Raw genomic sequence first — 15795 nt, forward strand, 5'->3', positions numbered from 1 at the left:
GACGAGCACGTCACTTTTAGTACTAACTCGTGTGCCGTATGCATTTTAGAAGAAATGCAGAAAGAGGTCTTACCGTAGAGCTGCTTCTCTGGCGGCATCACGAACCTCAGGCTTCTCTGCTCTCTTCTTCTGGATGACATCGAGGGAAGCACCAACAATAGACCTGGAGTAGGGCTTCTTGGTGGTACGGCGTCTCTTCTTGACAGCCTCAGCATGGATATCCTGTAACCATATTCAAAAGAAATTATGATCAAAAGTTACATGCGCCTAAGGATAGATTATAGTTACATCAATCGAAAAAAGATACTCAAAACCCAAGCTGGTTGCACATGATTTATGTAATATTTAAAATTTATACTGCAGATAAATCTTGACAAACATGGCAAGTGATTCGTTTAAGTTAAACATGTCACTTTTCAGGATTGTGACTGAATGTTGGCAAGTGACACCAGTAAGAATGAAAAAAAAAGGAAGATTAACTTGTCACGCTGCAGAAATACTGCCCAAAGAGAGAGCTCAATGAGCCAAAATTTTAACTACATGAGCATGGTACTCTTACATAGTTCAAGGTAACACTGATATTCACTCCATGTATATGAGTGGACATAAGATGAATAGTATGTGCAGTTACTAGAGAAGACATTTACAGACCTTCTTGTGCTGCTTCCTGTACATGGCTGTCCATGTAAGCTTGGCTGGCTTGAGGCGATCGTGGAAGTAGCGCTTGCACTTGGAGTTAGCGAAAAGGAAGTCCTGAAATTTGATTTATTTCCTTAAATGAGATGTGAGATAGGGTTAGTGCTTAGTTGTGGATATCAAGCAAGTTGTTCTAGGTTGTGAGGACCTAGTGTGTTGTTTAAGCTTGTAGTGTGAATCTATAAAATTTTCAGTTACTAGCTACTTTGTTACCTCTCATATACTTGTGTGTTCTAGGGAGGAGTTAGGAGTGAATTGAGTGATTCAATTCCAAGTACAAGAGCAAGAGTGATTCTTCATAGCGGTCAAATTGTTAGATTTAGTCCCACATCAGAAATTGATGGCGGGAGAGCAGAACATATTGGTGGGGGCAGTCATCGTCCATCACGCTAGTCTTTTGAGTTGAGTTAGGCGCAAGTCTTATTGTTGTAGGCTCCGGTGGACCTGGACCTAGTGGGGTGCCGTCTGTGGGTATAGCGGGCCGGGCCGGATTCCGCTGCGCACTCTAATACAAAGAGTGATTCTTGTTTCTAATAGCAGAGACATATAAATGTCAGATTTGAAGACATAAACAGAAATTAAATGATCAGGATACTCTCAAGTCAACATAAAAAAAATACTGCTCTAAATTTTGAATATTACTGCTTTAATTTTCCCAATTTTGTAGCCCTGTGTTGAGCTTATCATTAACAACTTATCATGTGTTCAAACTGGAAGCTAAGGTGGCCTTTCCTATAGCCCGAGTGGGTCTACGTAGTACGCAAGCTGCAATCCACTTAAAACATCTTTACAATCTGGACATGGTGTTGCAGGCACACACAAAATGTTTTGAATGTGATATTTGGTGCTGATGGAATTGCATGGGTGAGCTCCATTATGAGAAACATCATATCTATATTTTTTGAAGGACACCAATATTGCTAGGCAGCTAGGGTGCTTGATGCCAGCAATTGTTCGGTTTGCTTTACTTGTGCTGATGAACTAAATTTTTAGGCAACCGTTGCAGTTGATCTGTACTTTGTTGTGGGTGTCCTTATAGTTGAAGAGTTTCATATTAGATTTCTTGAACCTCTTAGAAAAAAAAGTTGTCCCTGTTATCCCATGGAGGAGGCAAGTGATGATGTGCAAACAGGCAAACTGAAAGAATATAAGGATAGATTCTATTGATCACATCGGTTACGTATTTATACAGTCTAACACTCCCCCACAGTTTTAACTGGGATCACCGCGAACATTAAGACTGGACCTAAACTCCGTGAAGACTGATGTCGGCAGACCTTTGGTGAAGATGTCGGCGTACTGAGACGTAGTGGGAACGTGCAGGACGCGTGCTTCACCGAGGGCGACTCGCTCTCTCACGAAGTGCAAATCAATCTCAATATGCTTGGTCCGCTGATGCTGGACAGGATTGCTGGAGAGGTAAACAGCACTGATGTTATCACAATAGACCACGGTAGCACGGCGAAGAGGATGATGAAGCTCTTGCAGTAGTTGTCGTAACCAGCAGGCTTCAGCAACGCCGTTTGCCACAGCTCGATACTCCGCCTCAGCACTGGACCTGGACACTGTAGGCTGACGTTTAGATGACCACGAGATGAGATTGTCCCCGAGAAACACCGCATAGCCAGAAGTGGACTTGCGCGTGTCAGGACAGCCCGCCCAATCTGCATCGGTGTAGACAGTCAGATCTACTGGTGAGGTCCGGTGAAGATGAAGACCAAGATCCAAGGTACCCTGAAGGTAGCGAAGAATGCGCTTCATAGCGCACAGATGAGGCTCTCAGGGGTCATGCATGTAGAGGCACACCTGCTGGACAGCATAAGCAATATCTGGACGAGTAAAAGTGAGATACTGAAGAGCACCAGCAATACTGCGGTAGGAGGAGGGGTCGGTGACGGCAGCTCCATCGGCAGAAAGCTTGGAATGAGTATCCACAAGTGTGCTGCAAGGCTTGCAGCTAAGCATACCAGCACGGTCAAGAATGTCCAGAATATACTGACGCTGTGAGAGGAACAAGCTGTCACTCTGACGCTGCACACTGACGCCGAGGAAGTGGTGAAGAGCCCCCATATCTGTCATAGAGAATTCTTGGCGGAGAGCATGGATGATCCGCTGCAGAAAACTCGTAGAGGAGGCTGTAAGAACAATGTCATCAACATAGAGAAGCAAGAATGCCACATCAGTACCCCGGCTGTATATGAACAGAGAACTGTCAGTCTTCGCCTCAACAAATCCGAGAGAAGTGATATGACTTGCGAAGCGATGATGCCAGGCTCGGGGTGCTTGCTTCAAACCGTAGAGTGACTTGTTCAACCGGCACACATAATCTGGGCGGGAGGTGTCAACAAAACCGGCAGGTTGAACACAATATACTGTCTCATTCAGGATGCCATGGAGAAATGCATTCTTCACATCAAGCTGATGAATAGGCCATGAATGAGAGAGTGCCAGAGTAAGAACTGTGCGGATGGTTGCTGGTTTGACCACTGGGCTGAAAGTCTCATCATAGTCGATACCTGGACGCTGTGTGAAGCCGCGGAGTACCCAACGAGCTTTGTAACGGTCCAGAGAGCCATCAGACTTGAACTTGTGACGAAACACCCATTTCCCAGTAACAAGGTTGACACCGGACGGTCGAGGCACCAGGGTCCATGTGTCATTAGCCTGCAGAGAGTCAAACTCATCCTGCATTGCACGGCGCCATGCGGGGTCAGTCAGGGCAGTACGGACTGAGGAAGGCACAGGGGATAGCGGTGCCGCGTGAAGGTTGAGACGGTCAACGGGCTGCCGGATGCCGTCCTTGCCGCGTGTGCGCATGCCGTGTGCGTTGACGACAGGTGCTTGCTGGAGAGGAACTGTGGCGGTGGTGCGGCCGGCTGGGTGCCCGGCGCCACTGGCAGCAGCCTGGGACGGACTGGCCGCAGGGGCAGTGGCACCAGGCGCGGTCGAAGCGGGGCCACCAGCAGCACCCGTGGCCGGCTCAGCTGGAGAGGAGCCGTGGCCACCCGTGGCCAACGTGCCGTGGCCGCCCGTGGCCGGGCCGTGGCCGCCCGTGGCCGGCGCGCCGTGGCCGCCCGAGGCCAGGCCGTGGCCGCCCGGGGCTGAGGTGGTGGGGTCGAGGCCGCCCGTGGCCAGAGAGTCGGTATGACCCCCCGGAGCAGCATCCATGCTGCCGGGGAGGCGGGTACCTGCAAGCACAGCTCTTGCGCCATCGGGCGAAGAGGAATCATCAGCATCCAAAAACTCAAGTGTGGTGTGGTCCTGGGGAGAAGAGGACATATCGGCGAAGGGGAAAACCGTCTCATCGAAGGTGACATGGCGAGAGATGATGATACGGTTTGTGTGAAGATCAAGACACCGATAACCCTTATGATCAGTGGAGTATCCCAGGAACACACACAGAGTGGATCGAGGTGAAAGTTTATGTGGAGCTGTGGATGATAGGTTGGGATAGCAAGCACAGCCAAAAACGCGTAAGTGATCATACGTAGGCTGCGTGCCATATAGGGAAAAGAAAGGAGTGAGGCCGTCGAGGGTTTTAGTGGGGTGACGATTGAGAAGATATGTTGCAGTGTGCAAGGAGTCAGCCCAATAAACGGGAGGAAGACTAGCCTGAAAAAGAATGGAGCGCACAATATTATTTATAGTGCGAAGAATGCGCTCAGCCCGCCCATTTTGCTGTGAAGTGTAAGGGCAGGACATGCGAAGAACGACTCCATGAGTGAGGAAGAACGTGCGGGCCGAAGAATGGTCGAATTCACGGCCGTTGTCGCACTGGACTGCCTTGATGGAGGAGCCGAACTGCGTACGCACGTAGGAAAAAAAGTGAGTAATGGCACCAAACGTGTCGGATTTGAGGCGTAAAGGAAACGTCCAAGTGTAGTGTGTGCAGTCATCTAAAATAACAAGATAATATTTGTAGCCAGACACACTAACAACTGGGGATGTCCAAAGATCACAATGTATTAAATCAAAGGCGTGCGAGGCACGAGAGTTTGACATGCTAAAAGGAAGGCGCACATGGCGACCAAGCTGACAAGCGTGGCAAATATGAGTATCATGGCGCTTATTACATGGAATAGCATTGGAACTAATGAGCGTGGACAAAGCCTCATAACCGATATGACCGAGACGACGATGCCATAGAGTGGTGGAAGATGCAGCAGCAGTGAGGGCAGTGGTGCTAGATGGCGTGAAGAACGGGTAAAGGTCGCCCGTGCTATTGCACCTGGCGATCACGCTCCGTGTCTGAAGATCCTTCACAGAAAGGCCGAAGGGATCAAACTCAATGGAACAATTATTATCAGTAGTAAAACGGCGAACTGAAATCAGATTCTTAATAATGTTTGGAGAGACTAAAACATTAGAAAGAACTAGAGGACGCCCGGTGTTCGAAAAAGAGTGTGATCCAACGGAAGTAACGGGAAGTAAGTTCCCATCACCAACAATGATAGATGAAGGATGCGATGACGAGGGAGGGTGTGAGGTGGTGAGTATACCAGCGTTGTTGACCATGTGGGAGCCAGCGCTCGAGTCAGCATACCATTCGCCCATGCCGGGAGGGGAGAGCGTCATGGTGCTAAAGTTGCTGGCGAGCGAGGACGTGTCGAAGCTGCCTCCATGCATGGGCGTCCATGGCTGCTGCTGCTGTGGTGGCGGCGGGGCGACGTGGTAGCCAGGTGCCCCGTAGCCGTAGCCGGATGGTGCGCCGAAGCCTGGTGGCAGGCCGAAGCCGGGCGGAGCGGCCTGGTAGCCATGCGGCGCCTGCTGCTGCTGCTGCACGGCCATGTACCCTGCAGCAGGCGGTCTGTACATCGGCCCCGGAGCGGGCGGTGGCCAGTACGCCCAGGGCTGGTACTGCGCCGGCGGGCGCTGGTGTTGCCCGTGCGGCGCCTGCTGCTGCTGCTACCCGCCCTGCTGCTGCTGCTTGTTGCGTCCGCGACGGCGTCCGGAGCGGCCGCCCTGGTTGCCGTTGCCTTGGCCGGTGGGCGCGCCGCCCTGGTTGCGGCCAGGAGGAGCAGGGCCGCCGGCAGGGGGGCGCCATGCGGTGTTGGTGGAGCCCGTGGCCGCAAGGAGCGCTGGTGCGCCCGCGGCCGGCGTGGTGCTGCTGAAGGACGTGCCGGCGTCGCCGGCGAAGTCGTTGAGGTCGATTTCCTCGAGGAGCAGCAGTGTTCTCGCCTCCGAGAAGCTGGGGAACGGCTGTCGCAGCTTGATGTTCGTCACCATGGGGCAGAACTTCTCGCTGAGGCCGCGCAGCAGGGTGAGGACGAGGGTGCGGTCGCTAACGGGGTCGCCAAACTCGCGAAGAGAGGCGGCCATCGTCTCGAGGCGTCGGCAGAAGTCCGTGATGGAGGATGAGCCTTGTTTGACGGTGCGGAACTCGGCGGACAGCAAGAGGGCGCGCGACTCGCGCTGCCCGAGGAACTCGCCCTCCAGATGTATCCATGCGACCCGCGCGGTGGGCTCTTTCAACATCGTGGACTGCTGCAGGTCGGGGTTGATGGTGCCGTAGATCCACGTGAGGACGGTGCAGTTCATCTGCAGCCACGCCGGGCGATCATCGTTGACCACATCGGTGAGGACGTGATCGGTGAGGGCATATTTGCCCAGGACGACGAGAAAGAGGGCGCGCCACCGGGTGTAGTTGTTGGTGAGGCGATCCAGGACGACGGGCACGAGCACCTTGATGTTGAGGACAGCGATGGCGGCGGCGTGGACGTCGGCGTACTTGGCCTCGTACTCGTCGAGGGCCTTGGCGCGGGCAGCGGCGGCCACCTCCCGGTCGCGCTGCTCCTGGGCCTCCTGGGTCTCCGCCATAGTTGGGGTAGAGGCAGGAAACCGGCGGCGGGCGGACGGATCGTGTCATGGCGGCGCGGACGGACCGTGGCGGCGTGGACGGATCGGTCGTGGCGGCGCGCGACGTGGCGACGGGATCAGCGGCCGGCGCGTATGGATCGGTCGGTGGCGCGAAGATCAGAACGCACGGCGTCGGACGGACCGTGTGGTACTCCGGCGAGCCTTGGCCCAGCGACGGAGGGAAGGCACGGCGCAGGGGCGCGCGTGCGGCCGGCGAGCGCAAGGCCCAGCGACGGCGAGGCCGCGTCGGTCGTAAGGGCCGGCGGCGTCTAGGGTTGCGGAAGCGGGGATCGTAACCCCCTCAGATACCATGAAAGAATATAAGGATAGATTCTATTGATCACATCGGTTACGTATTTATACAGTCTAACACAAACACTAACGCTTGATGCCATGGTAACTTGTCATGGAAGATGGTGTTAATTTCAAGATTTTTTATGGTCTAAGGATATAGACGTTTCTTTTGTAAAACAAATTCAGATCCATAGTGAAATGCACTGAAAGAGTACTTCTGCTCCGTTTTAAATGGTTCCTTGGTACCTTTCTCAATGAAACGACATTGTCTTTTATGAGCACTAATGAGTCAAGCATCATTATGAGTACATTGAAAGTACATGTTTGTTGCAAGGAGCTTGTTTTTGTTGCAGAAACATGTTTTTAATTGTTGTCTATAGTACTCGTCTAAAATCACAATTATAAGTTACAACAGATTTCAATGAGGAATCAATGAACATGAGGCTCACATGTTTAGTTGGCCAATGTGTTTATCGTACCGGATTTCAATGAGGTTTCACAATAAACTTAGGGGGCGTTTGGTTTTTAGGACCTTCTAAAATTCCTATCACATCGAACGCTTGGATACTAATTAGGAGTATTAAACATAGACTAATTACAAAACCAATTGTATAGATGGAGACTAATTTGCGAGACGAAGCTATTAAGCCTAATTAGTCCATGATTTGACAATATGGTGCTACAGTAAACATATGCTAATGATGGATTAATTAGGTTTAATAAATTCATCTCGTGAATTAGCCTCCATCTATGTAATTAGTTTTTACAATTAGCTCATGTTTAGTCCTCTAATTAACGTCCGAATATTCGATGTGACATAAATTTTAGTCCGAACTAAAGAACCAAACACCCCCTTAAATTTAAATGGCTGAACGAAGTATATCTTGTAGTAGGGTGATAAGAATTTATGCCAAATTATAAATACCTCATTAGAGCTAAATTCGACCTCTCCTCTTTTTGTTGTGCCTGAAGCGAGTCACTTGCATACAAGTGAAGTAGGCAAGTGGCAACATGACACAACTCAAGCCAGTCAACTGAAATTGATGTTGGCTAGGTTTAGAGGGTGTTTGGATACACCTCCTAAAGTACCCGTTATATCGGATGTTTGGATACTAATCAGGAGTATTAAACATAGACTATTTACAAACCCCATTGCACAAATGGAGTCTAATTCGTGAGACGAATCTACTAAGCCTAATTAGTCCATGATTTGACAATGTACTGCTACAGTAAACATGTGCTAATCATGGATTAATTAGGCTAAATAGATTCGTTTCACGAATTAGTATAGGGGTTCTACAATTAGTTTTATAATTAGCCCATATTTAGTCCTTCTAATTAGCATCCGAACATCCGATGTGACACTCCTAAAATTTAACACCTCGTATCCAAACACCCATATGAACTACGAAGCACTATGGTCTGCTGCTCTACACAGACTACACTATAAGCCCTGGAGATTGAGTGCAAATGCTCAAGAAAACTCACACGTGCATGTCCATATGTAATCCTAATGTGAATGGCTAAGAAGAGAGGAGAGAGCTATGCATGGTCTAAACCTGATAGCATAATTTCCCAAGACGTACTATTTATGCACATAATGCGTACAGTTGCAAAATAGTTTAATTTGCTCATTACAAATACAAAAATCATCGTCTTGGATCTTGAAATCAACAATACTACATGCTATTGTGCGGACAGGTCCATATTTTTTTAAAAAAAGAAAGAACTTCCTCCTGGAGTAGTCATTTGCCATCTTCAACCCTCAAATATATCCTAGATGCCTGCAGCAATCTAACAAATGAACAAATTCTGTGTTATGAAAAGAATATTGTTTTAACTTGCATGATGCATGAATGCATGAATCTTGAGACGTACATGATGCATGAATCTTGTTTTAACACCGGCAGAATCCCCTTCCCTAAAACGCACGCATGCATGGTTTCTGCCTTCTCCCGTGAGGATAGTTGAGGGAGTTTCACTGATGACAATATATATGTCATAGATAAGAAATTACCATAGGTCACATTCTTGTTAAAGTAGAAATGTTGCTCAAGCATGCCCGTTGACCCATCACAATTCACCTTCATAAATATGGAGCGCAAATGGAAGGAACATCAAGTTGTTCTTAAGTCAAACAGATACACATATTTTTTAATAAAAAATTGTTTGATTATAGTGTGTGCATGAACACAAGAATGCAATGCTTGAATAAAAATTGTGCAACTGATTAATTTAAATTAATAATATGAAAACATCATGTTAGTTTTGTGTATGAACAAAATATTACTAATTACTCCATCCATCTTGAAATACAAGGCATTTTGGTTTGCTTTAATTTAAGGTGTTAGATATGTGTACAGTTTAGTTACAATTAGACTTGAGTTGTAATTTGGTAGGTTAGGGATAGAGTCTTAGTCGTATTTTGTATCCCTAGGCCCATAAATATGAGGGCACTACCGTTGTAACCGTGCGACGACTTGGTGGCTAGTGTGGGCGGCGGCGTGGCCGCGGTGGTGCCCGGATGCCGATGTAGCTGCTGTTTATGGGAGGAGCACCCGAGAAACATTCACCTTATTGAAAACATAGAAACTCATCACCATGACATTATTTTAGCATTTTACAGCCAAAATACCACAGGATCCTGACGGACGCATGCTTTTGATACTTTACTAGGCACCTTGTAGTATCGAACCCGACGATGTCGAACCCTTAAGTCACCCATCTTGTCGTACTTGAGGGAGAAGGTCATCAAACGATACATGTAGCGCCTGCGTTGGGGCACACATGTGCCTTCTGGCTTCTCAAGCAGCACCTGATCATCTTTGTCTTCCTTGACCTCCTGACAAGCTTTGTCTTCCTCAACCAAGACACACTCCACAAGGCAGAATTTGCGCTGGTATCCCAAGTAGACGAGGCTAGCGCTTACATGCTTATCAGCTGGGTTCTTGCTGAACACCTTCTCCTTGCTGCGCTTCCAAGCAGGGGGGCGATTGCTGGTGTTGGGCACGTCGCAGGCGTAGATGTACCCAAAGGCCCCCTTGTCCTTGGAGAGCCCAACCAAGGCGCTCAGTTCAGATTCATAGTGTCCACGGCCAGTGAAGGGCAAAATCCACTCACCGAGATAATTCCACGCACAGACTCCCTTTTCGAAGCTGGTGCCCGTTTCGAAGCTGAATGTGGCCGCAGCTAAATCTTCACTCTTGATGCTGAAGAGGATGGAATGTCCATGGCTGTGGGGGTGCATGGCATAGGAGGTGACGTCCATCCTAGAGAATGGCGGCAATGGTAGCTGGTGCCAAAACCAGCGGCCCTTGCTATCAATATCAGATCTAAAATCATATTCTTCCAGCGGTGAGTCATCACCATCAGATTCAACATCAGATTGTTCCAGCGGAAGACGGCAGAGCTCCAAGCAGCCGGAGTCCAGAACGTATAGCCTATCGTCACCGACGGGGAAGTGGATGGGGAAAGCCGGAGCATTAAACTCAGGACCTGAGAAGACGCACCGCGTGCGGACGTCAATGATCGCGCCCCCCCCCCCATGATCTTGGTGCCAAAGGCGGACGTGAAGTGGTGGGGATCCTCACGCGGCTTCACCACGCGCCAGAAAAGAGTCGGTAAGCCCTGCACAGCGCCTTCGCCTGAGTCGGCCGGCAACGAGAACTTGCGGATGCTGTATCCAGAGTCCCAGTCATCACAGACAAGGTAAAGGCGCGGCTGCCGAGGCTTCGCCGTACTGCCGCCATCACGTTCACCGCACGGCCGCTTTGGCATCCTCATTCCTTGCTCGCCGCCTTCTTGTTCTCGCCGCTTTGGCCGGATTATTACTCGTGGATCTGATCCCTGCTATTTGAATTTGAAGAAGCATCGATTTTAAAATAGAAACCAATCAGTCCCAATCCTCCTACCGCAACTCAATTCACAAATCCAGGGCAACGGAGAATAAAAGAGGATTACGCACCTATACAATCGAAGATGGTGCAGCGGCGGTTACGCACCTATACGATCCATGCATTATAAAGGTATAGGAAACCCTAGGAAGTTTCCGGTGGCCGCTGGAGCTGGAACTCATGGGCCGTTAGCAAATTGGCTCCGGTTAGGCCCACGGAAGCCCAGTGTACTGGATCGAGTGTTGCACGACCCATCAGCCATCGGTGCATCACCTGACGCGACACTCTCAAAAAAAAAAAAAAAAAAACTGATGCAACAAAAACCTGTCGAGAGCAAAACAATCGGCACTTTTTGGCCTGATAGGTTGGCCGCACCGAGCCCCAGCCAGCTCACCGGATGCAGCATGCAGCTGACCAGAGCATTCTAGCACAAAGGAGATGAAAATATAGGAATCACTGTGCTCCAAGCTAAGAAATACCACAGATATCACATGAGAAAGAAGAAAATAGTCCCTAGAGCAGTCCTATACACCAGAGAAAATGCAGTGCTAAACAAATACTCTTATCCCAAATTCCAATACCAGTCATCTCAAGTTACAGAATCTATGTAGAACAATAGATACGGTTAGTATGAAAAACGTGAACCTGCTCATCTCGGACGCCTCGCGCAAGGACGTGGAAAGCCCACCAACGCCATCTCCGGCATAGCAAAACTACAGCCACAACAAACGGTAGATAATTAGGCGCAGGCAAAGCATATCTCTAAACGTAGTCTGGATGCAGGAAGGCTCTAAAGCAAGCCGTGATGCCACTGTCTTGAATAAAAGGAAGCAATATTGATTGTAGTTTTGTATATTCCTTATCTCTCTGCCTAGATTCATTTACATGGCCACATGGAACAAATATTACTACCTGCAGGCGCGCAGATCAACCGACATAGAGAACTGACTTTCGATGCGCCCCCTTTAATCCCGGTTTAAAGTAGACCTGGTACAATAGGGGGTGCGCGGAGCTTTACTCCCGGTTGGTATTTGCAACCAGAACTAAAAGTCACCTTTTGTACCGGTTCAAAAATCAGCCACCTGTGGGGGACCCTTTAGTCCCGAGTGAAAACATCAGCTACCCGTGAGGGACCCTTTTGTCCCGGGTGGCAAGAATAACCGGGACTAAATGTCACCCTTTTAATCCCGGTTGGTGTTACAACCTGTGACTAAAGCTCACGACACAAACCGGGATAAAATAGGATCTTTTATCCTAGTTGGAAACTCTAATTGAGATAAAAGAGTCCCTCATGGGTGGTTGAAAAAGAACTAAAGACCTCAGACCCTTTTTATTTATCCAGGTTGGTAATACCAACCGGGATAAAAAGGAGTCTTTTTTCCTAGTTGGTGTTTCCAACCGGGATAAAAAGGGTCCCCCACGTGTGGCTGTAGAAGGACTAAATCCCTCGGACCCTTTTTATCCCGGTTGGAAACACAAATCGGGATAAAAGAATCCCCCACAAGTTAGTATAAAAGGATTAGATCCCCTATATAGTCAGATGTGGTGTGTAGGTGGGATGGCAAGGAAGCTACGCGTGAGGCTTAAGGTCGTGGGTTCAAATCCCAGGAACCGCGCACGCGCATATTTCGCGTGAAAATCGCATGACTTGTGACTTGTGACCCTCTTGAAAAGTGAAAGGATCTCTCTGACAATGGTTAGATCCCAGGCAACCGGCGAGAAGAAGGCGATCACGTCGTCAGCATAAAGGGAAGCACGGAATCTGATGTTATCATGACAAGAGGCTTCAAGGGGCCCAAAGAGTCAGCCCTACTGATCATCGCATGGAAGCACTCCATAACAAGCATGAAAAACATCCAAGAGAGCGGAGCCCCTTGCCTCAAACCACGTCCATGACAGATTCTCCTCCCCGGCATTCCATTAAGAAGGATTTTAGTGCTGGCTGTGGCCAAGATCGTCGAAATCCAGTTAGTCCAGGTGCACGGGTAACCGACCGCCGAAAGGAGACCCAAGAGGAAGATCCAGTTGACCAAGTCAAACACTTTCGTGAGGTCAACCTCAAATAGTATCCTTGGAATCTTCCTTCTAGCTAGGGCTTTCGCCACCCCGAGGATGTATCTAAAGTTATCATGTATTTGACGACCTCTAATAAAAGCACTCTAGTTAGGAGATATTAGCTCGTGGAGATGCGGATCAAAGCGGTTAACGAGGGCCTTCGAGAAGATCTTTCCAAAGCTATGGATCAGGCTGATGGGTCTTTAATCTCCAAGAGTGGCCGGGTCTAATTTCTTCGGGATCAGAGTTAGGAGAGCATCATTGAGGTGGTGGAAGCTCCGACAATCCATCGAGGATAGCGCATTAAACGCCTTGATTACATCTCCTCTAATGATAGTACAGCACAACTTGTAGAAGTGACTAGTAAACCCGTCTGGACCCAGTGCCTTATCTACGGGAAGGTCCTTGATGACGTCCCAAATCTCAGCTTTCGAAAAAGGCTGAGCTAGGTGAGAGAGGTCCAGCTGCGGAAGCCCCAAAGCCTAGAAATCGAGAGCACAACCTTTGTCATGAACAGTCCCTAGAACCGCGTCAAAGTACTAAAAAGCCGCAGCCGCTTACTCTTCCTTAGTCAAGATAAATCCGTCGACCTCAAAGGTGGCAATGAAGTTCTGACGATGTCGATGGTTAGCGTGAAGATGGAAGAACTTCGTGTTAGCGTCACCTTCATGAAGCCATCTCATGCTTGACCTTTGCCGCGTGATGGTTCTTTCCAGTGCGGCGAAGCCAAGGAACCTGATCTTGAGGAAGTGTCAAAGAGATTGCTCGGTCTGCAAGAGCGACCTACGATCCTAAGCCGCCTCGAGTTGGAATATGACCTCCTTGGCAACTTGAATCTGTGTGCGGATGCTACCAACTGTCTTAGCGTTCCACTTTTTAAGCCCCTTGGCCATTTTGCATAGGAGATGATGAAGCGTTCGAAGCGAGTCGGCGTCCGAGCGTGGCCCTTTCCACACGTACTCGACCGTCTTCAAGAACCTATCAAAGTGGGGTCAGTAGGCTTCAAAGCAGAAACGACATTTTGTGGTGGAGGCTATCCTGAAACTGTAGCAGCAGTGGGGCATGGTCAGAGCACCTTGTGGAGAGAGCGTGCAACGGGCTTCCTGGGAAGAGGAGTTCCCAGTCAGTGGTTATGAACATCATGTTGATGCACTCTAAGGTTGGGTGAGTACGCTCGTTGCTCCAAGTGAAAAGACGGTCCTGAAGGTGGAGTTCCAATAGTTCAAGATCGTTAAGCATCTGACCCTTGCCAAGGCAAATGACTAGCCGTGGAAGCGACATGGGTGTGAACAAGCGACCGTACAACCTGTGGAGAAGAGTCAGGGGAGGGTGAAGCTCCTGCCGAAGATGGGGGGTGGAAGGGCGGTGCAGAGGCGGAGAGGCTTCCATCGCGAACCCGCCACTATGCCGGCGGGTGAATCCCCTGCAGTCCCCAGTAAGGGAAGGCCCCTAGCCGCAGCCCGTCTGCGATAGGGAGGACCGGTACCTCCTGGAGGGTGCTGCCGTGGACTCGATGATCTCCAGTGGCCACATGCGCACCGCCCCTCCACGCAGATCCGGAGGGACCATTGGCAGGCGGTGGCCCGTTGCTGGTAGGGCTAGGAGCTGGAGCAGGGCGCCCGGGTGCGCTCGTCGACTCGCCATTCCCACTCGCAGGGTTAGCAGGGTGTCCCGCAGTCTCGCAGAGGTCCGTGATTTCAATGATGTTGCCTTGTACCAAAACAAGGTTGGGCCACATGCGCATCCTTCTAAATTGGGGTGACCATCACCTTCTCGACAGGAAGAAGGTCAAGGTGGGCACAACTCGTGATGATGAAGAACTCCTTGAGGTTGGCCTTTGATTTAGTCTCTTGAGCTAGCGCAATGACACAGTAGGAGGATCCGAGGATTACCTATGCGGTACTGAGTACCAAAGTTGTGCTGACACGCCCACAAGGCCAATGCAGAACCGGAAGTCCATTGAAGCGTTGGTTGCCTAGTTTTCATGTCGCCATCGATGGAAGGTTAAGCGAAACGACCCCTCCAGCACTGTTGCATGGAGGACGCGAACCATCGTGTTGGAGTCCCTGAAGAGAATGAGGAAGTCCTTCGGGTGGTGGGGATGGACAACGAAGGATCCCAAGTCAACCCCAAAGTGACCAGACAGATTGGCCTCAACGTCAGCCGTCGAAGATGCTGGTCGGGTGCCCACGACCACAGCGACCAGTGCCCTTTCTAGGACAATCTCATTGCTAACGACCTCGGAAGAACGCGGGATCACATAGAGCTCCAGCCTTGGGCACCGAGAGGGGTGGCCAATCGGAGGGGTGGGGGAGCGCCTCTCAAGCTCTTAGACGGAGGTGGAGCAGCGACCGGTGGTGGGGAAGGAGGGCCTGCGCGGAAAGACGCCGCCTTAGATGCCACGAACCCGGAATGGGGAGCTTGACGAGGCCGTACCGCACCCACCGGGGAACGCGGCTGTGGCGGCAGAGCCAGTGGTGGTGGCGGTGTTGGGGAAAGGGCCGCCTTCCCAGGAGCCCCCTGGAGGTGGAAGGTGGAGGGGAGGGCGCACGACCTGGGGAAGCAGTCAGGCGGCGGAGGACCTGTTGCACCAGGAAGGCAGCCGTCACATCGTCGCGGGATGAGGCGGAGCGAGGGATGCCACGTAGAAGCGCCGGGGTGGGGGAGGGTGTTCGCTCCGGGATAGGGACTCCAAAGCCATGGAGGGTGTCGCTGAACGAGAAGGACGCGGAACGGCCCGCGTTCGACGAGGATGAAGAAGAAGATACGGAGGCCGTGAGCTCCTAGATCTCGCGACTGGAGGGGATTAACGGGTCTGCCTCACTAGATTCGGGTTCCGGCAACCTTCGCAACACGCCAGAGGCGGGGGTGGCGGGGGGAACGGAGGGGTTGAGGTCCTCCTCCTCGAGCTCAACCAGCACCGACATGGCGGGCGGATCTTGTGGGGGTGCAGCGGGCGAGGGAGAGAAAGGGGAAGGTTGCGCAGCAGGGAGGGGAGGAC

General features: G+C 50.5%; 1 pseudogene; it reads right to left on the bottom strand.

Moving 5' to 3' along the window:
- Positions 1 to 4117: 4117 nt before the first annotated feature.
- Positions 4118 to 6513, bottom strand: LOC101776490 (annotated as a pseudogene).
- Positions 6514 to 15795: the final 9282 nt, after the last annotated feature.

This window comes from Setaria italica, chromosome IX (genome assembly GCF_000263155.2).
Source record: "Setaria italica strain Yugu1 chromosome IX, Setaria_italica_v2.0, whole genome shotgun sequence".
Classification (NCBI taxonomy): domain Eukaryota; kingdom Viridiplantae; phylum Streptophyta; class Magnoliopsida; order Poales; family Poaceae; genus Setaria; species Setaria italica.